Here is a 27,286-nt window from a genome sequence, read left to right as displayed (position 1 = left end):
TCGTCTGCTGTGATGGTGGCAGATTCATCTTCCAGCACATTAGGGTCATCGGTGGGTACTTGTGAGAGACTTGTGGGACACAGGGGATTCACTGTCAGTGCCTCTCATATGTGTGGTGTATCAAAATAAATATTCCTCAAAAGTTGGACTACTTGTACTACATTGCCCATAATGCATTGTTCTGTAGGTTGCAATATAGGCATGGAACAAATTTGGATGATGCATGCTTTTGTGTACTGTGGTTGTGTCCGTGTGCATTGAATGGTATAAATAAGTGAGATTTGCTACTTACTTTTGGATGTTCCCGGTGCTGAACTGTCCAGGTCCCCAATTCCTAAGGCTCAAGTGTGTTCTGCACTATGCTCTCAATGGCTGTGGGAGGTGGTTCTGTGGATGGTCCTCCACCAGTTCCAAGCGGCTTCCTCATCCGTTCTGCCACCCTTTCTTTGGTCCTGGACCTGCAGTCGTACCACCTTTTGCGGACCTCATCAACGGTTCGATGGCTGACTCCTACCACATTGATCTTACTCTGAATGTCCAGCCAGATCTTCTTCTTCTGTGTGTCAGGGACACTCATTGCTGCCTTGCCAAACAGGACCTCCAGCTCCTTTTCAGTTTCCTTTTCCTCCCTGCAGTGGGTGTCTCTTTGGTACGAGTTGACATGGCTGCAGTTGCTCCTCTCAGCTGGGTGTGCCTCTGCCGTCTGTGCTGGGTAGACTCCTCCCAGTTCCATGGGGGGTACTTCCTGGTTCTGATGTCATCACTCAGAACCAAGAAGTGTGGGCCACACCCATGTGCAATTAGCGAAATCGCAATTTGCGATTTCACAAATTGCGATGCAACTCCACACCGAATCACAAAATGGAATTGCGATTTCTACTGACATCCCGTTTTGCGAGTTGGAAATAGCGATTCGCATTGAGATGCTATTTCCGACTCGCAATTCTTCAGCTTCGTACATGTAGCCCCATATGTCTTAAGTCTTTGCAACTCAAAATGTCTCTTAAAAACAATAAAGGTCTCTTGAAAGCACAAAGTACCTGGTTTGCATTCAAAATCTCTGCAAGGGACCACAGTGGAGGCGATGCGTGGAAAACAGGGAAGTGTGCGTCGGTTTTGCCCCTTCACACACTGACTTGCGTCATTATTTTCCACGCAGGGGAAGGTTTTACATCAATTTCCGGCACACGGACTTGGTTCCTCTTCGGGTTGCGGGGTTCTCTGGAGCCCCAAGGACTGTGCATGGAATCCTGGACTTGCGGAGCGAAGTCACAAGCGCTGCATCGATCCAGTGGGAATTCCGTGGAAATTTCTCCTGCATGGCAGTAGCTGCATCGATATCTCTCCGGAAGTCGGGCTTTGTAGTCCTGGGTTGGTTGTGCGTCGATCTGGTGGGCCGTGCGTCGAAGTTACGGTCGCAATGCAGCCGCTGCATTGATGGCGGTGCTGGCTGTGGTGCAGGTGGCGGTGCTGGCCACTGTGTCGGTGGTGGTGCTGGCCGCGGTGCAGGTGGCGATACTGGCAGTTGTGGTGGTAGCCTCCAGGCCTTCAATTGCAGCCTCGGGCAGCTGAAGGGCCATGGCTGGTGTTCTGTGCCCCTTCAGGCCCTTGGCAGATGGTGGTGCCTCCTTGCTTCTGCCAGCTGGAGTCGTTGACATGGCCTTGCTGGCTGTTTGTGCCTCCTTCCCCTTGCTGGATGCTGTCCCCTTCTTGCCCTTGCCAGGTGGTGGAACCTTCTTGGCCTTGGCAGGTGTTGTTGGCACACTGGCTGGGATGATGGGTGCCTCCTTGGAGCCTCTCACAGCTGCAGAAACCACAGCGGCCGTGGACTGGGTGGCTGAGGTGCTGGGCTGGGTTTTGGCCACCCTGGCCCAAGGTGAAGGATGGGGGGAGGGGTACGGAAGAGGTCAATGTTGGCGAGGAAAAGCTACTTAGGGACGAGGGTGAAGATTTGGGAGTGGAGGAAGAGGGAGTGGTTGTAGGAGGTGTCAGTCTGCTGTGTTTAGGTGCAGGTGCATGGGCTGGATGCTGTTGTGAGGTGGATGGCTGTTGGGTGGGTGTGTGGTTGCGTTTGTGCACTTTGGGAGGAGGGGTCCCAGACACAGTGGGAGAGGACACAGGGGACGTGTGCATGGATGTGGGGGTGGTGACTGCCAGTGAGGGGCATGTAGTGATAGGCGTGCTGGTGATGGAGGTAGTGGATGAGGATGTAGTGCAAGCAGGTGTGAGCATAGCCGCTACTGGGAGGGAAGTGGACGAGGAGGAGGGGGACACAGTGGAGGCAGTGGATGTTGGTGTGTCTGCATGGGCATGGTGCTTGTGTGAGTGCCTGTGAGATGAAGTGTGGTGCTTGTGTTTGCCTGAGCCACTTCTGTGTGTTGATTTGGGTGAATGCTGGTCTCAAGGTGTGTTTGGGATAGGTTGGGGTTGAGAGGATTGGGACTGGGTAGAGGAAGGTGGAGGGGGGAGGCTGGAGACAAGGACAATGGCTGCCATCAGTGCAGAGGCCAGAGCCTGGAATGCTCTCTGTTGGGCCACCACGCCAGAGTGAATGCCCTCCAGGTATGCATTTGTTTGTTGCAAATGCCTTTCGACACACTGGATGGCATTCAGTATGGTTAACTGCCCAACAGTGAGGGATCTCAGGAGGTCAATAGCCTCCTCACTGAGGGCAGCAGGGCTGACTGGGACAGGGCCTAAGGTGCCTGGGGCAAAGGAGATTCCCACCCTCCTGGGTGAGTGGGCACAGGAAACACGCTAATGGGCTGCTGGGAGGGCAGTGCTGGTACTGGGGGTGCCGGCTGTACCTGTTGTTGGGGTGGGCACAGAGGTGTCAGCCACCGCCAGGGATCTTCCATCGGAGGAGGAGTCGCTGTCAGTAGTGTCCCTTCCTGTCTCCGTCATTGTGCTCCCCTCGTCCTCCGTCCCACTGGTGCCCTCATCGTCGGTGGATTCGGCCTCCAGGCCCATGTGGGATGCAGCTCCCTCCATTGCCGGTACCTCTGCTCCTCCCCCAGATGATGCTAATGAACACAAGGACAGGGTAACAAAACAAGAAGTGGGGGAGAGACAGAGGATGCACTTGGTCAGTAACAGCAACAACACTACAGTTTGCGTACACAACACACAGGGATCAGCCCTATGCACCAGGCCATGAACTACCAGTGACAATGCTAGTCACCAGCCCATGGGGTACATTGCCTAACACCATTAGCTTCACACCTGAAACCAACAGGAACCTGCCCAGTAGTAGATGCCCACTAACACTATGGGGGTTGGAGTGCTTCAGAGCCTGCCCAACAAGGGACCTACCCTGCCAGTTTGCCCTGGCCTAGGGGCACCCACAGCCCACATCCTCCACCCAGGTAAAACCTTAACACGCGCAAAGTATAGAATCCAAATCTGTACTCACTCCCTTATGGCTGCTGTGATGCCTTCAAGTGCCCATCCAACTCTGGATAGGCCACCGCCAGGATGCAGAACATCAGGGGGGTCAGTGTATGATGGGCACCCCTTCCTCATTTGGAGGCCAGCCCCAGCTGGGCCTCCGCCGTCTTCCTTGACCAGCGGAGCAGGTCCTCCTACAGTTTGCGGCAGTGGGTGCTTTCCCAGGGTCCGCACCTTCTTGGCAATGGCACGCCAAATACCCTTTTTCTGATGGGCGCTGATCTGCAGGAAAATATGCATAGAAAAAGGGATTAGTCATACCGTCCGGACTGTTACACTCATGGCGCACAATATCCCTCCCATCCCATTACGTACAGAAATTGACTACCAGGCATGCAGCATCTGCCCGGACCCTCAGCCCCCCCCCCCCCAAACGAGGCTAACACACACAGCATTCCATACATTCATGGCATCATGCTCACAGTGTACTCACCTGTTTGTCTGGAGGACCAGAGAGTAAAGGGTACTGGGGTAGGACCCCATCCACCAGTCTCTCCAGCTTCTCCGAAGTGAAGGCGGGGCCCTTTTCCCAGACAGTCGAGCCAATGTTGCTTCCAGACACAGGTCACGGCAGCACTTACAGTGTAGGTCCCCTCCTGTTGAATGTCAGGTAGCAAGTGAGTGAACAGATAGAAAATGGCGGTCACGTCCGTGGCAGTGCGTACCATCACTGCCGGCGTACATTGCTATTGGCTCCTGGAACCCATTGGGCCCAATGATAACCAATGCAAAGTTGCACGCCGGTTGTCTACAGCCGACCGCAACGGCGCACAACGCCAGCGGAATTACCTCATTTCCAGTTGTTTGTCCTCACAGGTCAGGCAGCTGCCATTTCAGGGGGGCACAGGCCATGGCACCTAACTGCGTCACAGCAGACATTGGCACATCAACCGACTCTCAAATTCACATACTGTTTCTGTAAAGGAAGAAATGCATTTTTATTTTCACATATGTGTGAATATGACCCTCTGCTCACCGTTTTTCACCCTAGAATTCAACCGCTGAGGATGAATAGGAGATGGAGACATCCCCCCCTGTACAGACCCCTGGTGGACCTGGTGACAATGGAGGACAGGCACATTATCCTGACCTACAGACTTGATAGGGCCACAATTCAAGAACTGTGTGCCCAATTGGAGCCAGACCTAATCTCAGCTATCCGCCACCCCACAGGTATCACCCCTCTAGTGCAGGTCCTGTCAGTGCTCCATTTTCTGGCAAGTGGTTCCTTCCAAGCGACAGTGGCCATAGCATCAGGCATGTCTCAGCCAATGTTCTCCAACGTGCTGACCAGAGTGTTCTCTGCTTTACTGAAACACATGCGCAGCTACATCGTATTCCCCCAGGTGGAGGATTTGGCCACAGTGAAGGCTGACTTTTATGCCCTGGGACATATCCCCAACATCATTGGTGCCATTGATGGTACACATATAGCATTTGTTCCCCCCCCCAGAGAAATGAACAAGTGTTCAGAAATAGGAAAAACTTTCTCTCTCTGAATGTGCAGATGGTGGGTTAGGCGGACCAGTACATTCCCATGTGAATGCCAAGTATCCTGGCTCTGTGCATGATGCCTTTATCTTGAGGAATAGCAGCATTCCATATGTGATGGCTCAACTCCAGAGACACCGGGTGTGGCTAATAGGTGAGCCCATGGTCCCCACCCAGTTGATGTAGGTATGTGGGTGTGGGTTTGGCCCTAAGGGTGAGTGTGTGGCTAACAGGTATCCCTCGATATTTACAGGTGACTCTGGTTACCCCAACCTCTCATGGCTACTGACCCCAGTGTGGAATGCCAGGACAAGGGCAGAGGAACGTTACAATGAGGCACATGGGCGAACAAGGAGGATAATTGAGAGAACATTTGGCCTTCCGAAGGCCAGATTCCGGTGCTTCCATCTCACAGGTGTATCCCTGTACTACTCACCCAAGAAGGTGTGCCAGATCATTGTTGCATGTTGCACAACCTGGCCTTGAGACGCCAGGTGCCTTTTCTGAAGGAGGATGAGCCTGGAGATGGTCTTGTGGCAGCGGTGGAGCCTGTGGGCAGTGACGAAGAGAAGGCAGAGGAAGAAGATGTGGACAACAGAAGTACACTAATTCAACAGTACTTCCAGTGACACACAGGTAAGGCACTGTAACTTTACCTTTCATTGCAGTTTTGTGTTTGACATTGAACATGGCAGCCTGATTTCCCTATGTCTATGGCCACTTACTGTACCATTTGACATCTCTATTTTCAGATCTCTGTACCCAACTCTGGCTCCTGATGTGTTTACTGCTGCCCACTACAGGTTATACCTATGTTAATATTACAGTAGATTAGAAATGCAATGTTCACAGTTTGTGAAACTAATACATGTGTCATATAATCCACAGACTCCATACTTGATTTTGTTCAAACTGTGTTTATTCATGTGCTAATAAGTGGAGGGGGTATTTCAATGGGCTGGGTTGCTGATGGAGGACAGTCCAGGATAGAGTCCAGTCTATTAGTATCACAGGTGCATTGTCTAAGGGCGCGTAGGAAGGGGAGCAATGGCAGTTCAAGGAGGACAGGGTAACAGAGTGGGACAGAAGGGTGACAATCAGGAGAGTCTTATTTCCTGGCGGGGGTCTTGGCAATGTTCTCTGGTTTCTGCCTGGATCGCAGGGACCGTTTGCGGGTGGTTCTCCTTCTGCAGGGGGAGGGGTGCTGGTGGCCTGTTGGTCCTGTGGCGGGCCTCCTGTCCACTAGCGCCGGCAGAGGTGGAGGGCTGTTCTTCGGTGTGGCTAGTGTCAGGGGCCCGTTGGTGTGCCACTACCTCCCTCATGGTTTTGGCCATGTCTGCTAGCACCCCTGCAATGGTGACCAGGGTAGTGTGGATGTGTTTCAGGTCCTCACTGATCCCCAGGTACTGTCCCTCCTGCAGCCGCTGGGTCTCCTGCAACTTGCATAGTATCTGGCCCATGGTCTCCTGCGAATCTAGGTATGCTCCCAGGATCCCTGCAAGTGCCTCGTGGAGAGTGGGTTCCCTGGGCCTGTCCTCCCCCTTTCACCCAGCTGTCCTCCCAGCTTCCCTGTTGTCCTGTTCCTCTGTCTCCTGAACCGTGTGCCCAGTGCCACTGACCCCAGGTTTTTGATTGTCTTGGGTTTGTGGGGTTGCCTGGGGGCCATGTAGGGTTGGACACACTCCTGATTGATGTGTCCTGGGGACAGAGGGATAGGCCCACTGGGTGGGTGCTGTGCTAGTGTTTCTTGGGTGGGGAGGCTCTATGGTGGTTTGGGACTGTGGCAGGGTAACCGACTGTCCAGAGGTCCCTGATGTGCCAGGTTGGTCATCGTGATCCAGGTATGCAGAGCTGCTGTCATCACGGGGGCCTCTTCTGGGAGGGACTGGATGTGGCTGGCACCTCCTCTCTGGTGACGTTGAGTGGGGTTCCTGTGGGGTTGTAAATGCAGTGTTATTTTATCTGCGTGTGCCATCTTGTGCATGGATATGTTTCCCTGTATGGTTGGTATTAGCAAGGCAGCTTTAGCTTGTATGAGTTGTGCTTGGTTTGGCTAAGTGATTGTCTCTAGTGTGCATGCTGTGGTGATGGGTGTCCATGCAGGTCTGTGATGGGTCTCCATGCATTGTTGTTGCATGCAGGGCTTGGTATTGGGATGGGTGGGTTGTGATAGTGGGGTATATGTGAGGTGGTGGAGTGATGGAGGTGAGGATAGGGGTAGGAGTTTGTGATGGCATGCAGGTAGGGTGGGGGATAAAGTAGTGAAGATTTGACTTACCAAAGTCCAGTCCTCCTGCTACTCCTGCGAGGCCCTCAGGATGCATGATCGCCAAGACTTGCTCCTCCCATGTTGTTAGTTGTGGGGGAGGAGGTAGAGGTCCACTGCCAGTCCTCTGTACAGCTACCTGGTGTGTTGAAACCACGGAGCGCAACTTCCCCCATAGGTCGTTCCACCTCTTCCTGATGTCATCCCTTGTTCTGGGGTGCTGTGCCGCGGCATTGACCCTGTCCACGACTCTCCTCCATAGCTCCATCTTCCTAGCAAAAGACGTCTCGTCTGCTGCACCTATGATCCGAATAGCTGTGGCTCTACCCAGATGATTTCCTCCACCATAACCCTTAGCTCCTCCTCAGAGAACCTGGGGTGTCTTTATGGTGCCATGGGTGTAGTGTGAGTGGTATGTGTGAGGGTGTGTGGGGTGATGTGTTGGGGTGTGTGCTGTGATGTGCGTGGACGGTGTATGGGTGATGGTGTTATGTGGCTCAGATTCAGTGGGTGCTCCTGGCTTGTCTCTCTCTCAGTTGTCAAATTTTTTGGGTCGTAAAGGGTTGTGGGTTTTGTGGGTGTGTGTTTTAGATTGGATTGGATGTGTGGGTGTGGTGTGTGTATATGTGTCAGGTGTGTGTAGGTTGAATTGTCCAATGTGGTGCTGTTTTGTATGTGTGTTGTATTTTGAGCGTGGCGGTCTGTACAGCCAATGGTTTACCACGGTTGAATAACCACCACGGTGATTCGCGGGTCATGATGCTGTGGGCGTTTTTCTGTTGGCGTAACGGTGTGGCTTTTTGTACCGCCCGGTTATCACTGACCTTTGGGCTGCCGGACTTGTGTGGGTGTCTGTATAGTGGCAGATTTTTCTGTGTGGGTCATAATACCCGTAGCGGTATACCGCCGCGGTCACGGTATGTTGGCAGCTGTCAGCACGGTGGTAGGCGGCATTTACTGCCAATGTTGTAATGAGGGCCTAACTCTTCACACCCCTTAACAAAAGTGGGTTGATACAGATTCTCTAAGTTTGAGAAATGTAATGATTTTAAGTTCATCCTCATTTCTTCTACAGTATAGTAAACATAATGAAGTGAAACCGAGCTCTGTCCACCAACGACTATTGCAAATCATAGTTTTTAAGCTGCCATCCTTTGCCAGGTCCTGCTGCGCATCTGCGTGGTATGTCTAATATAAGTGACTTTGGTATAGGTTTACTAAACTTCACAAAGCACACGACTGTTTGAAAATCTGTTGCAATATCTTTCTTGAATGGTAAAATTTGAGCAGTCATAAGGTGGCATACGATGATTTAACTGATTATACTGGTGTTAAAAAGTCATATTCGCATGAAGCCAAGGGCACAAAGATAAGCCAGAAGTGCATTGCATGAAATTTGCACAAGATGCACCTAAGGTACACATTTCATCGCTAAGACAACCGCCCAAGGAGAAACCACAGACAACATGCCATTTTGCAGAAATGATGCTCGAAGGAGTATCCCACGATATTCCACTTATTTCCTGCTTGCACCTGACTTCATTCGGTGCTAGGATTTCACGCATGGAAAGATAACACTATTTTAGTAGATCTGGGGTTCGTTTGTCTTTGCCCAGTAATGCGCCATTTGAATGGATGGTCGGGGATCAGTGTTCAGCGAAGCTAATTCATTTTGACGCTGTGCTTGCATTAAATATCGGTGCAAAACAGTTTTTGCACACAAAAGCTGATAGACTGTGCCCCTGGTGACGCCTTGCGTTGCACAAGAACCTCCACAATAATATGGTAGAACTGGCCTGAAATAATAAAAAACATATTAGCAGCAGAAGTCTCCACCTCGACAAAGGGAGAGTGTGGACTTTCCAGAGATGGCTACACAGTACAAGATTCTTATTTCAGCAGCAATGTAAGAGAAGATGTAGTCTGTTTTTGACTGACTATACTCTCTCTCCTAAAAAGCTGCGTCTAAATATACTTACCAGCGAACACCTCTTATATCAATACAGATCAGCACTGCCTTCACCTAGGTCGAAATTAAACCATTTATTGGAGCCATGACTTTCATAAATTGAAAGATTGTCTGCTCAATTGTCGTACATTTTGATTACCCTGAACATCAGGGAGGTGGATTGACAAATGTATTGTGCAGGTTAGATGAAACTATAAGCAATATTACAAAAGTCAAGCCAATATTAGCCCACTTTAGACTTTGTGGAAGCAAAAAGAGGAAGACTACATTTATCTGTGACCTGCCATAAACACAGTATATATTCAAGAGCATGTTAGGTGTGGTTGGGTGGAACTCATGGAATTTCACTCTGCAGAATTCCATGAACTTACATTAAAACTCAAGAACATGTTCAGTAGGAGTGGGCAGAATGTGTGAAATGTTACTCCGTGGAATTCCACAGAGTTACATAAAGACTCTAAGAGATTCCGTGGAGTCCTGCCAGTGGGTCGAAATGTGCACACCATGCTGCAATGTAGCACTGGAAATGTATTCCGCGCTTACAAGAGTAAAGCAAAGTTTCCAAATTCTATGCGAATGCGGAGTCTCCAAATTCCACCAAGGTCACGAGTGCCTAATATTAGATTCACCATTCATATATATAACTCACAGTTAATAACAACAGCACACAGTTTATAACTCTCACCCAAGTTATGGGTCATATGCCTATCAGCTGAGTTTCTGCAATAAACATAGGGCCTGATTCTAACTTTGGAGGACGGTGTTAAACCGTCCCAAAAGTGGCGGATATACCACCTACCGTATTACGAGTTCCATAGGATATAATGGACTCGTAATACGGTAGGTGGTATATCCGCCACTTTTGGGACGGTTTAACACCGTCCTCCAAAGTTAGAATCAGGCCCATAGTCTTGTGCTCAACTAAGCAGTACGTCTTCCCCCTCCAAAGCATAAACGCTTCCACAAATGTTCTAGAATAATACTGCAGAGGCACAGGGCACAAAATACTTCTTTCGAGGACGAACCCAGGATAAATAAAATATATATGGGTCATAGTCGTAGCAGCTATGGCACACAATCCAAGCATTGTTTCAGCTTAGATGTCAGCACACAACTAGCTAAGACTTCACAAAGAGCAAAGAGCATAAGTGTTATGACTCATATCAAGACAGAGGTTACCATGTAACTATAGTTGTTATAGTTGGCCATGAGTAGGCGACTTTAGGCCAATGAAGACGAACAAAGCCTTTCCTTAGTAATAGAGTTAAAAACATTTATGGTCAAGCTTTTACTGTATAAATATTATTAGGATTTCACACATTTTATGATTTGCAATTCGTTGGACTATGCAAAAGTCATGTTTTCATGAAGCATTCTTACCATGATTGCTATTTTCGCATGACAGATTTGTGGAGTGAACGGTCTGAGACGTTCTCTCTGCTTTGGTGGGTTACTCCTGTTTCTTTTTTTAATTTGGAACAGTAGATCTTTAATCTCTGCTGTGGCCTAGGGTCAGCTAAACAGACTTGATGCCCAAATGCTTTGTATATGTGGCATTCTTTTCGCCTAGAGCGTCATTACTGAGGTCAGTAATGAAAGTTGTTTTATTGCTCTTAAGATACATGCTATTGTGAGCATAATTAAACTATATTTGTCTGATCGGATGCATCCTTTTGCTAAAGCTTTTTGACGTATACTTCACATGTCTGCACGCACCTTTGGTCAGGCTTCCTGTGAGAACCTCCAATGCTCTACTTCAAATGTATCACTAATAATAAACCCAAATAAAGAAAAGGGAATCCCTAGGAGCGCACCCACACCCACCACACAAGCACGAAACCTGGCAATCATCTTTGACTCAGCACTCAGCATGACTCAACAGGTCAACACAGTCTCCTCTTCCTGCTACAATACCCTTTGCATGCCCTGCAAGATTTTTAAGTGGATTCCCGTCGAAACCAGCAGCCGACTGGACTACGGCAACGCACTCTATGCAGGAACCACAGCCAAACTACAAACAAAAATGCAACGTATCCAAAACGGCTCCGCCCAACTCAGCCTCGACGCCCCACGCCACGACCACATCTCTGCCCACCTCAAAGAACTACACTGGCTACCCGTATCGAAGACGATTACCTTCAAACTCCTCACCCACGAACACAAAGCCCTCCACAACACAGGCCCGGACTACCTCAACGACAGACTCACCTTCCACACTCCCATCCGCCAGCTCCACTACGCCAGCCTCGCCCTCGCCTCCGTCCCCCGCATTCGCCGCACAACCACCAGAGGAAGATCCTTCTCTCACCTCGTCGCCAAGACCTGGAACTCCCTACCGCTCCATCTATGCCAGACCCAGGACCTCCTGACTTTCAGGAAACGCCTCAAGACATGGCTATTCGACCAGTAGCTTCCCCCCTTGAGACCCTGACGGGTGAGTATTACGCTTTATAAATTACTTGATTTATTGGTACTAGTGTCTGGTTATTTGACAGTGGATAATACTGTACACAGATAGCTCTTTTCAAGAGGGGAGGTGCAGTCCTTGCCCAGTTCTCTCAAAAACCACCCTGCATTCTTGGAGTGTTGGCAATAAGGGCTGTAATCTCTTTTAGATGGGCTGGCATGATTACCATTGGGTAATGTTTGGAGGGACAAAGCTGAGCTTTCTTGTGCCATTTTGGATTGAAGATTCTAATGCACTCTTCAGAAGGTTATGTGCCTCAAGACATTAAAAGGGATTCTCTCAAAACTACAATTGTTTGTAGGATCTTTATACATATTGGCTTTATGGTGACTGAGAGGCTAACATTACCTTTTATGAACCCTGATTCTACCTACTGGCACCTAAAACCTTGCTCGAAAAATTCAGGGAGGAACATTCTCCATGTTTTATGCAAGAAGATTGTCTAGTGCCTGACAGAAGAAGTCAATCACGCTGTTCAGAAGCCAGACCTGAATCTCTATGTCCACAGCCATTTCCATAACCAGGCAAATCTGCAAGACGTTTTACTTGTCTTTTCTGGAGAGAGTGCTAATTGTGGGAAATCTCCTTCAAGGAGCTGTGTGATAAGAAGTTGCAAACTTCCGGGACCTAGAGTAAGATGTTGACCACATGTAACCATTACAAATGTGGGCTGTCTGCTGAAAATTTAGTCCTGAAGACTTGTTAGTTTGGATATCAAGATTTCCATTCAACTAGGAGGAATCGTGCTATCATGAAAGATTTCCCTCCTGACCTGTGGGGCTTATGGTGAAGTAAAGAAGACCCACGTAGTTGCCGGATACCACTCAGCCATTTTGCCAAGTGAGCACATTAAAACTCGCTTTGAGCAGCCTGATAAATGGCACACGTTGACAGTTCTGCAGTTGTTGTGCAGTTTCCCATCCAAGAAGCATTAATGGTAATCTTATGGTAACAGACTGTCGCAGCCCCTTGTGGCCTTTCTGAAGCTGCCCCGTGACTAGTCGGCTTTTCTTCAATAACAGTTCAAAGGCAGTGCTGTCATTTGGTGCGTATTTAGGATCAAATGTTGATTTGCTTTTTGCTAAATGCTTTCCTCTCCAAATATCTCCTTAGTCAGTCTTTTGTTTATTGTTACAACGTTTAGTCACAGTTACCATTTTTGAATTAAGGTGCTTAATCACTTCTTGCGTTTTTATGTAAACTTCGTGTGAGTTCTTAGAGTTTTTTTAATGTTTTACCTTTTCTATTTGGGGATAGTGTTGTCGCTCAGACTTAGCTATCAAATACTAGACAGTAAAACGTATTATTTCCTCTTCCAAACATCTTAGTCACAGACAATCATTTGTGGAATTTTGCAAACTCAAAAATCTAAATAAAATGTGATGTGTTAATGCAGTGCGTCTGGAAATAAAACGTCTGCATCTGCTACTCTGCAGCATATAAAGATGGTAACCCTATGGTCATCATAATTCTACCTGAGGATTGCCAGGTCTCTTGCCTTTCGCTGTTTTAAAACAGTTTTTGTCTAGAACCATTGGCACGTCTGACTTGGGTACGATTAGGATCTTTTCGGTTCATTGAAAGTTGGTGCACAGTAATATTAATTAGGTGGAAACAGAATAATTTGTTAGTAGACAGAATAGAAAACATAACCGAGTGAAACAGTTCTGAATAGAGGCTTTCATGGTTCATAATTGTTTTATTTTCAAAATACTTAATATCTAAGTCGAATACAGCATTTTAACAGCGGAACAAAATCATGATTACGTTTTTCGCTGCTCCTTGTACAAAATTATATAAAAAAATGATTTAAAAAAAAAAACGTTATTATTAATTTAAGAGGTGCCCTACCACAATGTTCTCTTTGTCTAAATACTTTAATAAAAGTAATAAATCACAAATGCACACAGATGTCATAATCAAGAAACAATCGCAGCTGGGAATCATTACGATTCAAGACAGGAACGAGATGAATCATGTTAATGAAAAAGCAATCTTTGTCCCTAGAAATGTTATTGATTTTCATAACCAACAGAGATGCACACAGTAAAAGATAATAGCACCACATCTATTGCACAGCGCAGGGGATAATTACAAAAGTGTCAGAGATGAGTGAAAGGTACAGGGACAGCTATCTTTTGTGATGGGGGAATATGGACACTATAGATCAATAGAAAGGAGTTTGAATAATAGTGAGCATCACACATTTATAGCACACACATATGTGTGCGTGCTACCAAGTATGATTGTTGATCTTACTGTTCACTAACATAAGAGTGATGACGTCAACGGTAGGTACAATATAATAGAATGCATAGGCCCAATTCCTTTACTTAAGTGGTTCTACTTGTCATTGGACGATTATGGAAGAGAATGCAGACTTCAGATTTTGTTTCCCTTTACCTAAAATATTTTTATTTGTCAATCACTTGAAGCAACAGGCTAAAAATCCACAAAAATGATTTTTTATGCCTTGTATTCACAACTCCTGGACATGACGATGCTGTCCTGGGGTTCTGGTACGAACACTCTTCTTCGTGGAATACACATAGGACATTGCACGTAATTTTGCAGAAATAAACTTGTCATCAGCAATCACCCAAATTGTTGGAAGATTACTCCCTTAAGGAAGAAATATGTTACCCATGAGAAATAATGAAAAACAAGCTGGCCATGATTTTTATCAAATATAATTTGGTCATGCAACAACGAACTCCACAAGTAAATTCCAGGCCAGTTCCGGAAACTGTAACTGTGTCAGATTTCCAGGAGTACTCTAAATCTGCTCCCATGCAAGGTAGTTAAAATGGGGAGTGTAAATATCTGATAATGTTTTTTAAACATCTTTTTTTTCACGTGTTTGAGTGGTCATGATGTGAGGACTTCCACCCTAGAATTGTTCAGTTAGTTTGATATCTTTTGATAAATACTTTCTGTTGACTTATACTTGCTCTGTTGTTGTATAGCATTTTTTCAATATCAAAGACCTGCTCAAAATGACAATATTATTATTGCATTATGCAATAGACAGGTCTGTTTTGCAGTTTACGCTAAAAGATGGAGCATCAGTGTTAAATCTTACTTTAGGCACAAAGCAATTCAAATGCACATAATATTTAATATGCTAATATACATGCAAGACTTGCATTCATATTTTAATCATTTTTATTGAAGGGTTGTCTAAGTCCATGAGTCAAGCACACCCACCTAACAATTCCTTCATGAGTTCTCCCCTCTCAGCCTCCCAAACAGGGACCAGTAGCGTCACCATATGAATCTCCATGGTTACATCTGTATTCTCTTCATCAATCAGTCTAAGCACAATCAACTGGTTAGGGCAAGTAACACATAAGTAATGTGATAAAAAACGGAATTACTGCCCAAAAGCTTCTAGAAATGTTTATCCCTATTCTTTATTTCATATGCAAGCTTTCTCGTTAAACCCCACAAATCATGAACTTTGTACCCACATAATAAATTGTGGAGCTTTAGCTTTTCTCAATACTGTGGTTTGTGCTGGTTTCATGGCAAATAACAGGAAGGAGATCATTTCCCAACCCCAGTGCTGGATCTCTTCTGCAGGGGAACCCAGCAGGACTGCCAATAGGCACCTTGGAAAGGGTAGATACTGTGATTTTATGAATGCTTTTGAGAAGTTTGTTCCAAATACACATTGAGGTACAAATAGAAAGTGGATCTCTAGTTGGCAAAGTTTTGCACTTTGTCCAAGTAGGGACCTCAAGAGCAAGGAAGATACACACTAAAAGTTTACTTGTGCTCACCCTCTGGTAACTTGGCTTAGAACAGTCAGGCTAAAACTAAAGAGGCAATGAGAAAAGTATGTGTGCACACCCAGTAACACAGTCAAAACCCTGCAAAAAGACTCCCCACCAGTTTAGGAACATAGCCATTTTTGTCTGAGTCAAACAAGCTCAAAATGACAAACATTCAACACACACAGTTCAACTTATGAATTTTTAAAGTCTAAATCAAAATGCAGTACTTAGAAGACGATAGCTCCAACCAGGGCTATCTGGTCATGCAAATCCAAAAGTGCAATCTGACCACAATGGAGTCCAGACAGTGTACAGCAGTCACACAGACCCTGTGACAGTCCCTTTGTTGTGTTGATGCACGTGATGATGCATTTACCCAGAGGAGAGGATGCTCCACGGTTGCAGGCGATGCGTTGTTTCCTGATCGTACAAAGTGATTGATGAGTTGATGTCCAGAAGTGATGAGTCATTGCTGTGTCGCCCAAGCCGAGGCTGTGTTGTAAGTTGCGGTCATTGTGTCACGCAGTCAGCAAGCAGTGTCCACGGCTTCAGTGTAGGCAGCGGTAAAGCAGCATTTCTGCAGCTGGATGGTCAGTCTCAAGTGATGCGCTGGTGTTGTTGCGTCAGTTCTTGTGTTGTAGCACCACACTCACCACCAAGGGCTCAGGAATGGATTTGGTACCACTTGGCAGAGCAGGACTCACAGCAGAGGAGCCCAGTTGATGGTAGCCAGATGCAGGTGAAGTCTTTGACATCCCTGAAACTTCAGAAACAGGAAGCAAGCTCAGTCAGGCCTTTTGAGAAACTTTAGAGTCAAAGATGTAGAGAGTTAGACCCAGTACTCTAACTTCTAGGCGAGAAGTAGCAGGCAGCAACCTAACACAGCAGAGTAAATAGCAAAGTGACATTCCCTCCTGACAGCACAGCTGCCCTCCTTCCTAGTAGAATGCCCTCAGTCCAGAAGTGTTCTGTGTTCTGTGTATATGGTGTCAGAGGCCCAGTACTAATGCCCAAAATGGCCTTTGATGTAGGAGTAACTTCAAAAGAATCCCCTGAAGTGCACAATGTCCCTTTTTAACCCAGCCCTGGCTCCAGACTACCAGCTTGGGGTAATCAGCCCTTTGTGTGAGGGCAGGACAAGTTAGTGTGAATTGCCTCTCCCTGTCCAGGTTGACTATTACTATGTAGATGAACGCAGATGAATCTCCTGTCACACCCAACCCTTCTTGTTAGGGGCTGTCTGGAGAGAATGCACAAATGTAGCTGTCACCTAAACCTAGATGTGTATTCAGAGACAGGCTAAACCACAGAATGGTTGAGGTAAGAAAATGCCAATTTTCTAAAAGTTATTTTGAAAAAATGAGGCAACCCAGGAACCTAGGACATGGGGAAGTGAATAATATACCAAAAAATGTTTTGGTCCCTCTGGGGGAAGGATATGAATTAACCTCCAGGACAGTGGTTGTACCATAAATACATTTCTGTACTATGAGGATTGTGGGTAATATATCACATTTATTCAAAACTTAAATTCAACAATTTAAAGTAAAGTAATAGAGGTGCTCCTGTATAATGGTGCAGTGTGAGTGAAGTATGTGTTAGTATAAGCGTTGCAGTGCTATTTACATGAAAACTAAAACCAAACTGTGGTTAAAAGCATGAGGTCTCAAATAAGCACCTATAAGCATAGATACAGTGAGCCTGCTGATTTTTTCCAAGTCAATCCACAATTTTTAATACAATGTTGACGTTTCGACCCCAATCAAAGAAATTAATTCAGGCAGGTCATCATCAGGACATAATATTGAAATAGGAAGCAACCCTATTTAATTGTACTCAGACACATCCTAGCCATTTTAACAATAAAACTATACCAATTCGCCTTCCAACTCATGTAGCCCTGGTATGTTGTTAATAATACCACTTTCTTATTTTGCCATCTAATGGCTTCAGGAAGGTCTTAGATCATTCCATGAAAATGAGCCAAGTGTTTAAAGTCCTTTTTAAAACTTGAATTGTGGTCCTATGTTAAATTTAAGGATCTGCAGCCCTGATTTAATCAGGTTAAATGCTTTGGCTAGTAGTTGAGCAGCACAGTTAATCCAGTTCTTTATGGTACAACCACTGTCGTGGAAGTTAATTCATATCCTTGCCCAGAGGGACCAAAACATATTAACTTTCTAAAAGTGGAATTTTCAGACCTGCAATTTAAAACCCACCTTCGCTAAAAAATGTTTTTTTACACCAAACTCCATATTTCTACCAGTTCCCAAATGGAAATTATACCTAAAATAAGCTTTAAGGCAACCCCAGTGATAGCCTATGGGTGCAATAGTCCTTCCAATTGTGAAAAACAAATTTAAGAGTTTTTCACTATCTGGGCATGTTAAACGTAAAAGTACGTGCCCAACTTTTTAAATACACTGCACCCTGCCCTTTGAGCTAACTATGGCCTACCTTAGGGGTGACTTGTATGTAATAAAAAGGAAGGTTTGGGACCAGCAAGTGGGTACAGTTGCCGGGTCGAATTGGCAGTTTAAACTGCACACACAGGCTCTGCAATGGAAGGCCTGAGACATGTTTGAAAGGCTACCATAGAGGGTGGCACAACCAGCGCTACAGGCCCAGTAGCGGCATTTGACTTACAGGGCCTGGGCGCACTTACTGCACTTTACTAGTGACTTGCTACTAAATCAGATATGCCAATCTTGGAGGAGCCAGTGCTACCATGTTTTAGACACAGAGCACATGCTCTTTAGCATAGGATAGAGTGAGAAAGCCAACAGAAATAAAGTTCAGCACAGTCAAAACAGGAGGTCAGAAAGCAAAAAGTCAGGGGAAACCACACCAAAAGATGCTAGGTCTAAAAACCTCCAAATAATGTGGGTCAGTGTGTCCAGTTCTCTGCAACCCCTCCAGCATAGGCTAGACTGCTTTCTGTTAATTTGATGTAAGCTGTAAAGTATGAGGTAACACCTGCAGAAAGGTTTTTAGAGCGCTTCATTACCCTGTGTAGTACCTCACAAAGTTGTTGTGCTTGCATAATATTTTATCCCATTAATCTTTTTCTAGGGAAAACTATAGCCCTTTCTCCTACTGCTGCTGGTGGGGGAGCATCATATCATCTTTCACTGGGTGCACTTCTGGAGATATCTTTAGGGCAGATATCTGCAGGGCAGAGGTCATCAGGCAGCAGGGCAGCACAGCAAAGCAGGGCAGTAGTTCCTGGGAACAGTCATCTACAGCAGAGTGGCAACCCTTCTAATTCAATAGCCTTTATTCCAGCAGAGTTTCTTGCAGGTCTAGTAGTGAACTCTCTTGAGTGGGTCAGGGACACAAAGGGCCTCATTCTGAGGCACCGCCGCCCGCCTGGCGGGAACAGCCATATGGCTCGACCGCGGAGGCCATTCTGGCTTTCCCGCTGGGCTGGCGGGCGACCGCCAGAAGGGCGCCCGCCAGCCCAGAGGGAAACCCCTTCCCACGAGGAAGCCGGCTCCGAATGGAGCCGGCGGAGTGGGAAGGTGCGACGGGTGCAGTTGCACCCGTCGCGAATTTCAGTGTCTGCTAAGCAGACACTGAAATTCTTTGTGGGGCCCTCTTACGGGGGACCCTGCAGTGCCCATGCCATTGGCATGGGCACTGCAGGGGCCCCCAGGGGCCCCACGAAACCCCATACCGCCATCCTGTTCCTGGCGGGCGAACCGCCAGGAACAGGATGGCGGTATGGGGTGTCGGAATCCCCATGGCGGCGCAGCAAGCTGCGCCGCCATGGAGGATTCATGAGGGCAGTGGAAAACCGGCGGGAGACCGCCGGTTTTCCTGTTCTGACCGCGGCCAAACCGCCGCGGTCAGAATGCCCTGCGGGGCACCGCCAGCCTGTTGGCAGTGCTCCTGCCGACCCCGGCCCCGGCGGTCCTTGACCGCCGGGGTCGGAATGACCCCCAAAATGTCTGCCAGTAAGTGTCTTTGATGTAGGGTATAAGTACAAATAATTCTTGTGAAGTGAACAGGTCCTCCTTTCAAGGTCAGCCTCTGCTTCAGATTATCAGTGGGAGGTAATCAGCCCCCTGGTATGGACTCTGGTCACCACCTTTTGGATGGTAAGTGGGAGCCGTTCCCAACCTCCTCCCCAGGAAGAACCATCAGTATACAGATGAATGCAGATGGAGCTGAGTATCCTGTGTTGTGGGTGTCTGTAAGGAATGCACAAGTGTAGCTGTTGCCTACTCCAAGCCAAACGTGTATTGGAGATAGGCTGTGGGCACACATAGCTGGGAGTGCCGAGAAATGTCCAATTTCTAAAAGTGGCAAATCTAAAACGGTGTTATTAAATCAGATTTTACCAGTAAAGAGGATTTATTAAGTACCATTGCAATGGTACTAAACATGACTAAGCTACTCCTCTCAGATCAGTTATTACAGCTTAAAGATATTATAAGGAATTCCTAATACTGGCCTATGAAAGAGGCAGTCCTAACAGTAATGAAAAATGACTTTGGGAGTTTTTCATTACCATGACATAAAAAATCTGAAACGTGCATGTTATGCCTTCACTTATAAGGCCTACTATAAGGGTGACTTACATGTAAGAAAAGGGGAGGTTAAGGCTTGACAATAGGTTTCAAAAGCCAAGTTTGGATGGCAGTGAAACTGCACACACAGGCCCTGCAGTAGCAAGCCTGAAACAGGTTTACTAGGCTACTTAAGTTGGTGGCACAATCAGTGCTGCACGCCCACTACTTTCATTCAATTTACAGGCCCTGGGCATATGGTATACCACCTTACAAGGGACTTACATGTAAATTAAATATGCCAATTGTGGAAAAACCAAAGTTACTATGTTTTAGGGGATAAGCAAATGCACTTTAGCACTGGTTAGCAGTGGTAAAGTGCTCAGAGTCCTACGGCCAACAAACAGATACAGCAGCAAAACAGTAGATAAACACAAAAAGTCTGGGGTAAGACCACTCTAAGGATGTCAGGTCTAACACGTGTCCAGCTGAAAGTGGGGAGAGCTATCGCTATCAATCCACTAGGGAGTTCTCGTCACTAAGGTGGAAGAACCTGGACAGACCATCAGCACTGGCATGGCCTACCCCAGGTCTGTGTTCCACCCTGAAGTCCATACCCTGTAGGGAAATAGACCACCTCAACAGTTTTGAATTATCTCCCCTCATTTGCATGAGCTATCGGAGGGGCCTGTGGTTAGTCTAAATCAGGAAGTAAATTCCAAACACAAATGGCCTTCAGTTCTTCTGGGCCTAATACACAGCAGAAGAATCTCTTTCTATAGCACTCCACCTCTGTTCCCAGGGGAGTAACCTCCTAGAGATGAAGGCCACAGGTTTATCCAGGCCTTCTTCATTGAGCCGTGACAATACTGCCCCTATGCCATGCCCTAAGGCATCAGTTTGTACAATGAATTCTTTGGAGAAGTCAGGAGTCTTGAGCACATGAGCTATACACATGGCTTGCTTCAGGGATTCAAACACTTTTTGGCATGCCTTTGTCCAAATCACATTCCTGGGCTGCTTCTTAGAAGTCAGCTCAGTCAAGGTGGCAATAATGGTGCCATATCCCTCAACAAACCTCCTATAGGACTCAGTGAGGTCCGGAAATGCTCTAACTACAGTCTAGGTTTTTGGGGCTTCCAGGGCATGATGGTTTCAATCTTGGCCTGGAGGGGCTGCCATTATCCCCAACCATGAGGTGTCCTAAGTGCACCACAGACCCCTGCCCTATATGGCACTTACTTGTCTTGATTATCAGACCTGCTTGGTGCAGGGCCTGAAGAACTTCTCTGAAGTGGTAGAGGTGATCTTCCCAGCTGCTACTGAAGACTGTTATATCATCCAAGTAGGCAGCAGAGAAGGCTTCCATCCCCACGAGTACCTGGTTCACTACTCTCTGGAAGGTAGCCAGAGCATTTTCTAATCCAAAGGGCTTCACTTTGAACTGGTAGTGGCTCTCTGGCATGGAGAAGGCTGATGTCTTCCTATCTTCTTTTTTATGGGTGATCAGCAAGTACCCAGATGTCAGATCAAAGGTATGTAAGTGCTTGGCAGCCCCTAACCTGTCAATCAGCTCATTCGCCCGGAGGATGGGATGAGAATCAGTCTTGATTACAAAATTGAGCTCTCTGTAGTCAACACAGAACCTTGGCTCACATGGGGTGCCTAGTAGGGCAGCTTTTGGTACTAGAACCACAGGACTAGACCAGGGGCTACTGGAGGGTTCTATCACCCCCAAATCCAGCATCTTAGCGACCCCACTGTTGATGCTGGCCCTCACCTTATCTGATAACCTGTAAGACTTGTGCTTGTCAAGGAGGTTGTCCCCTGTGTCATGGGTACACAGGTAGGTAATCCTAGAGTAAGGGAGAAAAGAGAGGAGAACTGTTCCAATACTTGGTGGCAGTCCCTCTGCTGTTCAGGGGTCAAGGTGGAGGAAAGGATCACTCCTCCCATAGACCCATCTTTCTCCTTAGAGGCTAAGAGGTCAGGTAGAGGTTCATTCTCCTCTTCATTAGCTCCATCAGTCACCAGTAACATGGTGACCTCAGACCTCTCAAAGTGTGGTTTGAGGCTATCGATATGAAGTACCCTATAGGGTTGCTTAGGTGTCTTAAGGTCCACCACATAGGTGACCTTACCCTTCTTCTCAACCAGCTCATAGGGCCCGGTCATGTGATCCTGGAGGGCCCCAGGCTCCACAGGTTCCATTACTGGCACTTTCTTCCCAGGTTGGAATTCCACAGTGGTAGCATTTTGGTTGTACCACTCCTTCATTACAGCATAGCTGGCTTCTAAGGTTTCAGAAGATTGCTTCCCCAATTCGCCATTTGGCTATGGGTGGCCAGCATGTAGTTCACTACATCCTGGAGGACTTTCTTGGGAGCTTGCTCCGAACCTTGCGTGGCCAAGCTAAGAGGTCCCCTGACAGAGTGCCCACACAGAAGCTCGAAGGGGCTGAAGCCCACTCACTTCTGTGATACGTTCCTGCAGGCAAACAACAAACAGGGCAAGAGGATATCACACTTTCCCCTCGGCAAACCTCTGATCATGCCTTTTAGGGTCTTGTTAAATCTTTCAACTGACCTGTTAGTTTGGGGGTGGTAAGGAGTGGAGAACTTGTAGGTTACTCTGCACTCTTTCCACATGGACTGCATGGAAGCATAAATGAAGTTGATGCCCCTGTGAGACACTGCTTCCTTGGGGAAACCCACCCGGGTGAAAATCCCTATAAGGGCTCTTGCCACTATAGGTGTAGTGGTCGTCCTCTGGGGTATGGCCTCCGGCTACCACCTGGTATGATCCACCAGAACCAGGATGAACCTGTGACCGGAAGTAGTCTGTGGATCTATGGGCCCAATGATGTCAATGCCCACTTTTTCAAAGGGGGTGCTAATGACTTGTGGTGGTACCAGGGGCGCTTCTGCACTGCCTTCCCATTGGCCTGGCAGGTCACACAGATCGTACAGAACATGTCTGAAGAGGTCCTCATCTTGGGCCAATGACAGTGGGGGATAAGCCTTGCAAAAGTCCTTTCTTGGCCCATGTTTCCTGCCAAGGGTATCTCATGAGCCAGCTCCATAGATAGGCCCTGTAGCATTGAGGGACAACTAGGCCCCTTGTTGTTCCATGTACAGGTGCCATAGGCTCACTATATAGGAGGCTGTTCTCCAGGTAAATGTAATAGCTTCTAGTGACATCACCTGCTGCTTGGGCTTTGACCTGTTGCCTCATACTATCAAGGATTGGACACTCCTTCTGTGCCCTACAGAACTCCACCTTGGCCGGTCCTCCTTTCACTTGCCAATGTGAAGGTGTAGACAGGTCGTCTAGGGAAGCAGTGCCCTCCTCAGCGGGCTCTGGGGTGGCCTCAGGGGGCACCCCATCCATCTCACTAGGGTTGCAATCGGGCTGGTTTACCCTCTGCTTCTCCCCTTTTTCAGTAGCTGGCTGGTCCAGTGTTCTAGGCTCCAGCCCTTCTTGAATCTCATCCTGGGCAGCCATGGATCTTGTAGTAACACAGATCCAGTCAAGTAACCCCAGCATCTCCACATGAGCCTTGAGGTCTACCTCCTTCCAGCCAGATGACTCTGGGTCATTACCTAACAAGCAGTTCAAAGGAATGACAGGGCTTACATCAACTTTCAGATGGCCTGAACCCCCTCCCCACCCAAATGGAACCAGGGCCACTGGGTAATGACCATCTCTGTCATCAGCCACCACAACTTGGTAGAATGCATTGGGAATTACCTGCTCTGGGGACACCAGTTGATACCTTACCATAGTCAGACTGGCACCTGTGTTCCTCAAAACCTCATTACTTTGCCCATTGATAGTGACCCATTGCCTCTGCTTGGTAGTATTTGATAGCACATGGATCTTAGGAACCATCTCACTATCACCCAGAGACACTAGGGTAACCCCTATTAAACCATCCCCCATTAACTGGGACAAACTGCTCTTCCCAGCACTATGCTAGCCACCCCTGAGTTCTTACCTCAAGTGGGAGGGTGTGCTCTTTTTAGACACTTGGGGCCCCCCTTTTTGTGTCCATGCTTTCTGCAATCATAGCACTTGGGCACTGTGGGCTGCTGACTTTTGTCACTGTTGTTCGGTTTCTGATTGCCTGATTGGGTAAGAGAACTAGACCCTTTCCCTTGTAAGTTGTTTTGGGTGCCTTTAGAAAACTCCTTATTTTTATCTCCCCCCTCTTTCCTCTGTTGAGAATCCTCACCACCCTTTTGGGAGCCCCCCCAGATACCTTTTGAGACACTCTGGTGCTGACCCAGGTGTCTGCCTCCTCAGTAATTTTCCTGGGATCAGTCAGCTTGCTATCCATCAGGTATAGGGCAGCTCTGTAAAATAATGATCAAGAATGTGCTTTTTCTAAAACAAGTTGCACAGTCCATCAAAATGTTACACATTGCTGCCCTTCACCAAGCCCTTCAGTGTCTTACCAACGTAGTCTAAGAAGTCTACCCAGATTTGCGTGTTGAGTTTGCGACTGGCCCTGAACTTCTGCCCATACCTTTCAGGTGTCAGACCAAATGTCTTGACTATGATGGCTTTCAAAACAGGGTAGTTGGTCTGGTCCTCTACCTCTAAAGTTTGATGGGTATCCTTCCCCACCATGGGCCTGTACCACCAAAGTAGCTCCCCACATCTCGTCTGGGACCCTGTGCATTCTTAGAGCCACCTTACAGTCTGCCAGCCACTTATCCATATAATTTCCCACACTGAAACTGGGCACGATATCCTTTTGGATGTGGATTTTAAACTCACTTGAACTCACTATAGGTATGCTGCTACCCTTACCACTGCTGGACAGTACTTTGAGGGCTCTAATGTTCGTCTCTCTCAAACTGAGCTCACAGGTCAGCTTCTTCTCCTCAAGAGACAGTTTTATCTCCTCACAATCCTGCTCCAATCTAGCAAGCTCCAGTCTGAGTTTTTTCTCCTCCCTCCTGTCTGCCAGCTCCTCTGGTGACAGGTTCCTGGAAAAGAACCTGCTTCCCAGTCTGGAAACCACTCTTGCTCCTTGCAAACTGTTTGCTCTTTCCACAGGTGGTTCCCTTTCTTCATGGGAATCCAAGATCAAGTCATCCTCTTCCTCAGGGATTTCTTGCTCCTCCTGTGGGATGTCTTCCCTTGCAACCTGGGCCTCCACCCAGGCTCTCAAAGGCTTCTATAGTCCCACCTTCCTGGTGGAACCCTTTGTAGACACTTGAAAGTCCTTGCAGAACTTTTTTAGCTTTTTCACAGTGTAAGATTCCAACCTGGTCAGATCAAAGTCAACTACTGCAGGTGCAGGCATGCCTTCTCCAGCGCAAGATATAATTCAGCAGAAAAAAATCCAAAAAGGCCAACTAGGGAGAATTGAAAATAAAAAATGCCAATTGGTAAAGGAAAGATAAAATGTTTTCAAATCAGGATGAATAGGTTGGAGTTGGTCTAGCTATACAGTTGTAGTGGACACTGAATCACTACATGGTATTGCAGAAACACAAGTCTTATCCTTCCCGCTGATCACCAGTGTTAGAAACTACGGCCCATATTTATACTTTTTGACGCTAAACTGCGCTAACGCAGTTTAGCGTCAAAAAATTTAGCGCCGTCTAACGCCATTCTGAAGCGCCATGAGGGCGCCGTATTTATGGAATGGCGTTAGCCGGCGCTAGCAGACCGGCGCTGCCTGGTGTGCGTGGAAAAAAAACACGTAGACCAGGCAGCGCAGGCGTAGGGGGAAAATGGCGTTAGGGCGTCTTAAAATGGGGCAAGTCAGGTTGAGGCAAAAAAATCGCCTCAACCCGATTTGCGCCATTTTTTTCGACGCCCAGACGCCATTTAAATGACTCCTGTCTTAGTAAAGACAGGAGTCATGCCCCCTTGCCCAATGGCCATGCCCAGGGGACTTATGTCCCCTGGGCATGGTCATTGGGCATAGTGGCATGTAGGGGGGCACAAATAAGGCCCCCCTATGCCACCCAAAAAAATGAAAAAAAATAAAAAATTAAACTTACCTGAACTTACCTGAATGTCCCTGGGATGGGTCCCTCCATCCTTGGGTGTCCTCCTGGGGTGGGCAAGGGTGGCAGGGGGGGTCCCTGGGGGCATGGGAGGGCACCTGTGGGCTCATTTTGAGCCCACAGGCCCCTTAACGCCTACCCTGACCCAGGCGTTAAAAAGTGGCGCAAATGTGGGGTTTTTTGACCCGACCACTCCCGGGCGTGATTTTTGCCCGGGAGTATAAATACGACGCATTTGCGTCGCCGTCATTTTTTTAGACGGGAACGCCTTCCTTGCATCTCATTAACGCAAGGAAGGCGTTCACGCAAAAAAATGACGCTATTTGCCCATACTTTGGCGCTAGACGCGTCTAACGCCAAAGTATAAATATGGCGTTAGTTTTGCGCCGAATTTGCGTGGAAAAAAACGACGCTAATTCGGCGCAAACGGAGTATAAATACGGGCCTACATCTCTAGTTGTCAGAGGTATGCACCCTGTCCAAGAAGGGACTACAACCCTAGCCAGGGTAAGAAAGTTACACACTAAAGTTAACCTGTGCTCACCCTCTGGTAGCTTGGCGCAAGGCAGACATGCTTACCCTCAGAGGCAATGTGTAAAGTATTTGTGCAATATGCCCACAACAACTCAGTGAAACGCCACAAACAGAAAGACTCCACACAAGATTATAAAAAATACTTTTTATATATGTCAAAAGGACTAAGACCAAAGCGACAAAGATCCAATTAGTAAATCTCTAGATATTACTCTTGAATGCATACAGGAAAAAGCAGTGCTGTAAACATTATTATAGATTCAGTTCATGTGATGTTGCTGTTGTAAGGAATGCACAGTCAATACAGGAAGGATTCAAATGGAAAAGAGACTTGCTGCAAGGGCAGCACACTCATGTTGCTGAAGTGATCCAGTTTAGACTGAAAGACTCTGGCCCTCATTACAACCATGGCGGTCTGTGCTAAAGCAGTGGTAGCACCGCCAACAGGCCGGCGGTAAAATAAATGGAATCATGACCACGGCAGAAACCGCCAACACATACAGCCACTTTAACACTCCGACCGCCACGGCGGTAGCAACAAACACCATGGCGGTAACCACCAACAGCCAGGCGGAAGACAATTTACCGCCCACTCCATTACAACCCGCTCATCTGCCAGCTTTTCCGGGGCGGTACCAACGCCATCAAAAGCACAGTGGAAACAGTACTCTGAAGGGAAACGACTCACCTCTCGACACTCAAGGAAGAACCAGGACACCATGGAGCCTAAGCTACAGGTGATCCCCATGCTGGTGTATCTTCTCACACACTAGGAACATGAACGCCTGCTCCGACGACC

This window comes from Pleurodeles waltl, chromosome 2_1 (assembly GCF_031143425.1).
Source record: "Pleurodeles waltl isolate 20211129_DDA chromosome 2_1, aPleWal1.hap1.20221129, whole genome shotgun sequence".
NCBI classification, from domain to species: Eukaryota; Metazoa; Chordata; class Amphibia; order Caudata; family Salamandridae; genus Pleurodeles; species Pleurodeles waltl.
The sequence above is the reverse complement of the archived record's forward strand: the minus strand, read 5'-3'. Positions refer to the sequence as shown.